At 45.6% G+C, this 9,306-nt stretch overlaps 1 long non-coding RNA gene across 1 annotated transcript; it reads left to right on the forward strand.

Moving 5' to 3' along the window:
- Positions 1–8: 8 nt before the first annotated feature.
- On the forward strand, positions 9–4,757 carry LOC124096662 (uncharacterized). Its single transcript, XR_009227346.1, has 2 exons — positions 9–2,731; positions 3,556–4,757. It is a non-coding gene; the product is annotated as an uncharacterized LOC124096662 (long non-coding RNA).
- Positions 4,758–9,306: the final 4,549 nt, after the last annotated feature.

Consider the following 9,306-nt stretch of genomic DNA (forward strand, 5'->3'; position numbering starts at 1 on the left):
ATATGGACGTGGGGGCAGTCAGAGGGCTGAGCAGGCTCTTGCTGCAGGTTGAAGGTAGCTCTTGGGGCGTGGAGCACGTGCGGACTAGGGTGAGGCAAGGACACCTTGTCCTCCCTTGAAGGTGTGAGCTAGTGTTTGTATCTAGCGTTGCTATGGTGAGGGTGGGCGGGGCTTAGTTTGACAGCCGGGAGCTCTTGCAATGGCAAGAATCCCTCAGCCCATGGCCCCGCCCCTGAGCTGTCAGAGTTCTGTCTTCTGTCCTGCCTGGGCCTGGCCAGTCAGAAGGGGAACTGCTGGGGGGCAAGTTTCTTTTTTCTTTTTTTTTTTTTTTTAAAGAGAGAGTGGGGGAGAGAGAGAGAGAGAGAGAGAGAGAGAATTTTTTTTTTAATATTTATTTTTTAGTTCTGGGCTGACACAACATCTTTGTTTGTACGTGGTGCTGAGGATCGAACCCGGGCCGCATGCATGCCAGGGGAGCGCGCTACCGCTTGAGCCACATCCCCAGCCCCGATGCGGGGGGCAGAAGGCCTTCTTCGGCTGCTCACGCAGCTTCAGGCGAAGTGGCTGTCAGACCTGTTGCCAGGGCGCGGCTGAGGAAGGAATGAGTGGAGAACAGGCGAGCACGTGAGGAAAACCGTCAATACTGGGCAAGAGGCAGGCTTGCGCCAGCAAAGGACGAGCGCGTGCAAATTCCGCGTGCGTGTGCAAAGTCAGCATGCACGTGCAAAGTCTGCATGCACGTGCAAAGTCTGCATGCACGTGCAAAGTCCGCGTGCTTGCACCAGATGCAGAAGAAATAGGCAAGGGAACTGCGTGCCTGGTGCGTGCGTGGGTCCTGGGGGACTGTTGAGTGCTGACACTGGGATGTGATTCAGATCCCGCTGGTCCACCTCCTGACCCAGTGAGGTTTCCGGATCATCTCGGAAGGGTTGTAGATGCTGGGTTTGAGGGGTGGCAGCTATGGCAAGGCCAGGGATCTCTCCCCTCAGACTGGTGCAACGACCCTGCCCCTCCCCAGAGGCAGCCAGGATGGCAGCACAGATGGGCTGAACTCCGATGGACGTGGGGGCAGTCAGAGGGCTGAGCAGGCTCTTGCTGCAGGTTGAAGGTAGCTCTTGGGGCGTGGAGCACGTGCGGACTAGGGTGAGGCAAGGACACCTTGTCCTCCCTTGAAGGTGTGAGCTAGTGTTTGTATCTAGCGTTGCTATGGTGAGGGTGGGCGGGGCTTAGTTTGACAGCCGGGAGCTCTTGCAATGGCAAGAATCCCTCAGCCCATGGCCCCGCCCCTGAGCTGTCAGAGTTCTGTCTTCTGTCCTGCCTGGGCCTGGCCAGTCAGAAGGGGAACTGCTGGGGGGCAAGTTTCTTTCTTTTTTTTTTTTTTTTTAAAGAGAGAGTGGGGGAGAGAGAGAGAGAGAGAGAGAGAGAGAGAATTTTTTTTTTAATATTTATTTTTTAGTTCTGGGCTGACACAACATCTTTGTTTGTACGTGGTGCTGAGGATCGAACCCGGGCCGCACGCATGCCAGGGGAGCGCGCTACCGCTTGAGCCACATCCCCAGCCCCGATGGGGGGGGCAGAAGGCCTTCTTCGGCTGCTCACGCAGCTTCAGGCGAAGTGGCTGTCAGACCTGTTGCCAGGGCGCGGCTGAGGAAGGAATGAGTGGAGAACAGGCGAGCACGTGAGGAAAACCGTCAATACTGGGCAAGAGGCAGGCTTGCGCCAGCAAAGGACGCGCGCGTGCAAATTCCGCGTGCGTGTGCAAAGTCAGCATGCACGTGCAAAGTCTGCATGCACGTGCAAAGTCTGCATGCACGTGCAAAGTCCGCGTGCTTGCACCAGATGCAGAAGAAATAGGCAAGGGAACTGCGTGCCTGGTGCGTGCGTGGGTCCTGGGGGACTGTTGAGTGCTGACACTGGGATGTGATTCAGATCCCGCTGGTCCACCTCCTGACCCAGTGAGGTTTCCGGATCATCTCGGAAGGGTTGTAGATGCTGGGTTTGAGGGGTGGCAGCTATGGCAAGGCCAGGGATCTCTCCCCTCAGACTGGTGCAACGACCCTGCCCCTCCCCAGAGGCAGCCAGGATGGCAGCACAGATGGGCTGAACTCCGATGGACGTGGGGGCAGTCAGAGGGCTGAGCAGGCTCTTGCTGCAGGTTGAAGGTAGCTCTTGGGGCGTGGAGCACGTGCGGACTAGGGTGAGGCAAGGACACCTTGTCCTCCCTTGAAGGTGTGAGCTAGTGTTTGTATCTAGCGTTGCTATGGTGAGGGTGGGCGGGGCTTAGTTTGACAGCCGGGAGCTCTTGCAATGGCAAGAATCCCTCAGCCCATGGCCCCGCCCCTGAGCTGTCAGAGTTCTGTCTTCTGTCCTGCCTGGGCCTGGCCAGTCAGAAGGGGAACTGCTGGGGGGCAAGTTTTTTTTTTTTTTTTTTTTTTTTTTTTAAAGAGAGAGTGGGGGGGAGAGAGAGAGAGAGAGAGAATTTTTTTTTTAATATTTATTTTTTAGTTCTGGGCTGACACAACATCTTTGTTTGTACGTGGTGCTGAGGATCGAACCCGGGCCGCACGCATGCCAGGGGAGCGCGCTACCGCTTGAGCCACATCCCCAGCCCCGATGGGGGGGGGGGGCAGAAGGCCTTCTTCGGCTGCTCACGCAGCTTCAGGCGAAGTGGCTGTCAGACCTGTTGCCAGGGCGCGGCTGAGGAAGGAATGAGTGGAGAACAGGCGAGCACGTGAGGAAAACCGTCAATACTGGGCAAGAGGCAGGCTTGCGCCAGCAAAGGACGCGCGCGTGCAAATTCCGCGTGCGTGTGCAAAGTCAGCATGCACGTGCAAAGTCTGCATGCACGTGCAAAGTCTGCATGCACGTGCAAAGTCCGCGTGCTTGCACCAGATGCAGAAGAAATAGGCAAGGGAACTGCGTGCCTGGTGCGTGCGTGGGTCCTGGGGGACTGTTGAGTGCTGACACTTGGATGTGATTCAGATCCCGCTGGTCCACCTCCTGACCCAGTGAGGTTTCCGGATCATCTCGGAAGGGTTGTAGATGCTGGGTTTGAGGGGTGGCAGCTATGGCAAGGCCAGGGATCTCTCCCCTCAGACTGGTGCAACGACCCTGCCCCTCCCCAGAGGCAGCCAGGATGGCAGCACAGATGGGCTGAACTCCGATGGACGTGGGGGCAGTCAGAGGGCTGAGCAGGCTCTTGCTGCAGGTTGAAGGTAGCTCTTGGGGCGTGGAGCACGTGCGGACTAGGGTGAGGCAAGGACACCTTGTCCTCCCTTGAAGGTGTGAGCTAGTGTTTGTATCTAGCGTTGCTATGGTGAGGGTGGGCGGGGCTTAGTTTGACAGCCGGGAGCTCTTGCAATGGCAAGAATCCCTCAGCCCATGGCCCCGCCCCTGAGCTGTCAGAGTTCTGTCTTCTGTCCTGCCTGGGCCTGGCCAGTCAGAAGGGGAACTGCTGGGGGGCAAGTTTCTTTCTTCTTTTTTTTTTTTTTTAAAGAGAGAGTGGGGGGGGGAGAGAGAGAGAGAGAGAATTTTTTTTTTATATTTATTTTTTAGTTCTGGGCTGACACAACATCTTTGTTTGTACGTGGTGCTGAGGATCGAACCCGGGCCGCACGCATGCCAGGGGAGCGCGCTACCGCTTGAGCCACATCCCCAGCCCCGATGGGGGGGCAGAAGGCCTTCTTCGGCTGCTCACGCAGCTTCAGGCGAAGTGGCTGTCAGACCTGTTGCCAGGGCGCGGCTGAGGAAGGAATGAGTGGAGAACAGGCGAGCACGTGAGGAAAACCGTCAATACTGGGCAAGAGGCAGGCTTGCGCCAGCAAAGGACGCGCGCGTGCAAATTCCGCGTGCGTGTGCAAAGTCAGCATGCACGTGCAAAGTCTGCATGCACGTGCAAAGTCTGCATGCACGTGCAAAGTCCGCGTGCTTGCACCAGATGCAGAAGAAATAGGCAAGGGAACTGCGTGCCTGGTGCGTGCGTGGGTCCTGGGGGACTGTTGAGTGCTGACACTTGGATGTGATTCAGATCCCGCTGGTCCACCTCCTGACCCAGTGAGGTTTCCGGATCATCTCGGAAGGGTTGTAGATGCTGGGTTTGAGGGGTGGCAGCTATGGCAAGGCCAGGGATCTCTCCCCTCAGACTGGTGCAACGACCCTGCCCCTCCCCAGAGGCAGCCAGGATGGCAGCACAGATGGGCTGAACTCCGATGGACGTGGGGGCAGTCAGAGGGCTGAGCAGGCTCTTGCTGCAGGTTGAAGGTAGCTCTTGGGGCGTGGAGCACGTGCGGACTAGGGTGAGGCAAGGACACCTTGTCCTCCCTTGAAGGTGTGAGCTAGTGTTTGTATCTAGCGTTGCTATGGTGAGGGTGGGCGGGGCTTAGTTTGACAGCCGGGAGCTCTTGCAATGGCAAGAATCCCTCAGCCCATGGCCCCGCCCCTGAGCTGTCAGAGTTCTGTCTTCTGTCCTGCCTGGGCCTGGCCAGTCAGAAGGGGAACTGCTGGGGGGCAAGTTTCTTTTTTTTTTTTTTTTTTTTTTTTTTTAAAGAGAGAGTGGGGGAGAGAGAGAGAGAGAGAGAGAATTTTTTTTTTAATATTTATTTTTTAGTTCTGGGCTGACACAACATCTTTGTTTGTACGTGGTGCTGAGGATCGAACCCGGGCCGCACGCATGCCAGGGGAGCGCGCTACCGCTTGAGCCACATCCCCAGCCCCGATGGGGGGTCAGAAGGCCTTCTTTGGCTGCTCACGCAGCTTCAGGCGAAGTGGCTGTCAGACCTGTTGCCAGGGCGCGGCTGAGGAAGGAATGAGTGGAGAACAGGCGAGCACGTAGCTCAACTACACATGGATATTTAGCACATAATAAAAGTGACATATTAAATCAGTGAACTTTTCAAATAAATGGTGTTGCAACCAATGATAGGCTCTTGGAGAAAGATAAAACTGTATCCATACAAGAAACAATTTAAAAACTCTGAATTACTCAGAGAACAAAATGTAAAAATATGAAGCTATATAACTGTTAAAAGGAAATTTGGAAATATTCTTTTTATAAATTAAATACAGGAAAAATCTTTCTAATTGTGGTTCAAAAATTAAAAGAAAATAAAAGAAAGGACATATTTTTTTATTTATATAGTAATGGGTATGGAACCTAGGGCTTTGCATATTCTAGACAAGTTCTTTCCCACTGAACTTTAGCTCCAGTCCCAGGATGTATAAAGTTAACTACTTAAAATTTATGAACAAAAGCTTTAGTACTGCAAATATCAAAAGATCTCTGGAAAGCCAAAAGGCAAATTAAAAACTTGAAGAATATATTTGTACTATGCACTGCTTAAATATGAAGAAATAAAAATTAAGACACAGAGATTAAAATACTGGTATAAAAATAGTAGGCTTGCACAGAAAAAAAAGTAAACAAAAGTATTTGAAGCATGTGTTAGAAAGCAAATTACAACTACACTGAAACTAGCACTTCATACTTATTAGGTAAGTAATAATCATCAAAGATATAGTGAAATTGACAACCCATGCATTGCTGGTGACAGGTGAAAGCTGTCCTGCTATAAAAAGTGTTGGCAATATCCAACAAAATGGCATATGCATTGACCCTTTAATCTACCAACCTCACTCCTAAAAATTTACTCCACAGAGGAGATCATGTGTGAACAAGTTAATTTAGTGTTTCATTATTGCATGATATTAAGTAGAAAAAATGTTGAGAAAAACTGCAATACCCACTGTTTTAGTTAGCTTTTGTACTGCTGTGAAGAAAAGACCTGAAAAGAACAACATGGAGGAGAAAACTTATTTGGCCCATGGTTTCAGAGGTTCCATCCATGGTTGACTGACTCCATAGCTCTGGGCCCAAGGCAAGTAGATCACCATGGTGGAAGGGTGTGGCAGAGGAATGTAGTTCAGGACATGATATCCAGGAAGCATATAAGAGTTCTTCTATCATTTGTCATTTGTAGTCCTATGAATGTCATTAAAGTCCTTCCTGACATTATAAATATAGATACACACATCAGTATAGATATAAAACTTTACAGAATTAGAATTTTTGTCTTATAATCTTTTTCACACATAATCTATGGTGGACAGTTTCCTATATCACTGAGCAGTCTCATAAAATATTATCTTTAGTGGCTACTAAAAATCACCATATGCTTGAAATGATATTTACTAAAACAATTTTTTACTTGGGGACAGACCATTCAGGCGGCCTGGCCTGCTATCTATCTTCTCAAGCAAACTACTTGGAGTTTCCTCTTAAGAAAATTTGAATAGGCCCAGAAAAAATAATTACATGTTATGGATTTCATGGTCACTCAGTAAAGGAGACAGACCTTGTAGTATTAGCCCAAATCCTATAAAATCCCATCTTTGAATTCCTAGCTATTTTATAATCCCTTTTAAAAGCTACCTATGGTAAGCCCCAGGCCAACATCATTCTAAATGGAAAAAATAAATGAAAGCATTCCCTCTAAAAACTGGAACAAGTCAGGGATGCTCTCTTTCACCTTTCATCACTTCTATTTAACATAGTTCTTAAAACACTGGCAGAGCAATTAGACAGATAAAAGAAATTAAAGAATTTGAATAGGTAAAGAAGAACTCTAATTAGCACTATTTGCCAACAATAGGATTATATACCTGGAAGACCCAAAAAATTCCTCCAGAGAACTTCTAGAACTAGTAAATGAATTCAGCAAAGTAGCAGGATACAAAATCAACACCCATAAATCAAAGGCATTTCTGTATATCAGTGGCAAAGCCTCTGAAAGGGAAATGAGGAAAACTACCCCAATCTTAATAGCCTCAAAAAATAAAATAAAATACTTGGGAATCAACAAAATAGGTTAAAGATCTATACAATGAAAACTACAGAACCCTAAAGGAAAAAAAAAATCAAAGAAGACCTCAGTAGATGGAAAGACATAGACCCAGCTATCCCTCTCCTCAGTCTATATGCAAAGGACTTAAAAACAGCATACTACAGGGACACAGCCACATCAATGTTTATAGCAGCACAATTCACAATAGCTAAATTGTGGAACCAACCTAGATGCCCTTCAGTAGATTAATGGATAAAGAAAATGTGGTATATATACACAATGGAATATTATTCAGCATTAAAAGAGAATAAAATCATGGCATTTGAAGCTAAATGGATAGAGATGGAGAATATAATGCTAAGTTAGTCAATCCCCCAAAAAAACAAATGCTGAATGTTTTCTCTGATTTAAGGATGCTGATTCATAATGGGGTTGGTGGGGGGCATGGGAGGATTAGATGAACTCTAAATCGGGAAAACAGGAGGGAGGGGTAAGGAGGGGGCTTTGGGAGGTAGGAAAGATGGTGGATTGAGGTGGACATCATTACTCCATACCTTACAAGTATGAAAACATGAATGGTGTGACTCTGTCTACAACCAGAGATATGAAAAATTATGCTCTATATGGATAATATGAATTGTAATGCATTCTGCTGTCATATATAACAAACTAAAATTTTAAAAATTGTAAAATAATATCGAGAAACAGAATATTTTTAAGGGAGTAAGAAGGATGAAGAAAACAAAACAAAACAAAACTTAGATAAAACAAACAATCAGAAATTGAAGGCAGCTTTAAATATATTTACATAAAGCAAAACAAAGCCAAATATTTTTTTTTATTATTTTCACAGAGATTGGAGAAGTCAGCCTTCCTTAGATGGAACAGAAAATCCCTTTTGAAAATTAACAACACATGAAAATATTTACTACAATGTAATGTATTTATCCTATGCTTTCACAATATTGATTAATTTTTTTAATTTTATGAAGAGTTTGAGCAAAAATTATTATAAATCTATAGACTGTATCTCCATTGAAGTTTATGATCTCTTTCATTAATTTGTATAATTTGTTGTTTTTTTCAGTAAAATATCATTTTTACTATCTCTTGATTATATGCATTTCTTATAAAAATTATTCTTTGTTATTTTCTATAATTCTTTTTTTTCAGATTTGGAACTGTCTTTATTCACAGGTGACTTGACAGTATTTGCAGAAAATATCAGATCAAGAAATCCATAAAAGAACTGTTAGAATAAAACACATTTAAAGTTTGTAAGATCAAAATCTGTATATATATATATATATATATATATATATATATGTATATATATATAAACTATATTTCTACACTGTAGTAAGAAGGAATTTTAAAAAGAAATGGATTATAATGATTATATTCACAATAACCTCAAAAACAAAACAACAGAGATTAAGAAAAATATTCTAAATCTTCTATTATTCTTTATCTTAAAGGAATTTTTTCTCCTAAAACTCTGAGTGTGCCTTATTGGCAGTGTATTCTGTCAGAGACAACTGATGCTGCCCTCTCTCCTTTGCCTTATTAGCTGGAAAGAAAAGCATTGAATTATGGGTCATAGTTTCCTGTGATTTATGGAAAGATTTATGTCATCATTATTCCTCTTTAACCACAACCCTAACCAAATAACCACTTCCTATGCTCAGGCAGCTTCTCGTTTCTACAAACATGCCCTTCCATGCCTGCTGCCTGTTCATATCTGTCCGTGGAATAAACCATTGATTGGGTTAAAGCTCTCAGAACTGAATCATTTCACTGATAATCCTTGTATTGGCTCGCCCATGAGCTTCTGGGGACACCTACTACCTAAAGCACAACACATCTTCATCGAATAGCTTAGCAAGACCTTCTAGATGACTTGCAAGAGCTTCTACATCAGCACTTGTTTCTTTGCCTTGCACTTTTATTTTGTGGAGAGGGGCCTCTTGCCAAAAACATAATGGACCAAACTCTGGCACCTTCAAACTTCTTCTGCAGCTTTCTCACTTCTCTTGTCAGTATAACAATCTAAAGTGATGGCCTTATCTGGATTTGGCTTCATCTTCATAGAACGTGGGTTGTTTCTTCTTTTCTTCAGAATATAAAAAGTTTTTCCAGATCAGCAATAAGGCTGTTCTTGCTTTCTAGTCATATACATATGCCCTGGAGCAGCACTTTAATTTCCTTCTTGAACATTTCCTTTGCATTCTCAGTGTGACAAAGTAGTGTAAGAGTCACAGCTTTTTATTTGAAGTGCAAAACGTAAGAAGACTCTTCTTTTTATTTAAACAATACAGACCATTACTGAGTCATTAACGGTTCCATAACCTCTTTGTAGTCACAGCATCCACCTGAGGTCGAAGTTCATCATGGTAGCAGAGCTGAGCAAGACTGAGGATAGTGCATGGACTTCATATTAAAAAAATAGGAATTTGGGGCAGGGGTT

The sequence above is a fragment of the Marmota monax genome, unplaced genomic scaffold, assembly GCF_021218885.2.
Source record: "Marmota monax isolate L192 unplaced genomic scaffold, Marmota_monax_Labrador192_F-V1.1 WCK01_AAM20220418_F8-fsc01399, whole genome shotgun sequence".
Lineage (NCBI taxonomy): Eukaryota > Metazoa > Chordata > Mammalia > Rodentia > Sciuridae > Marmota > Marmota monax.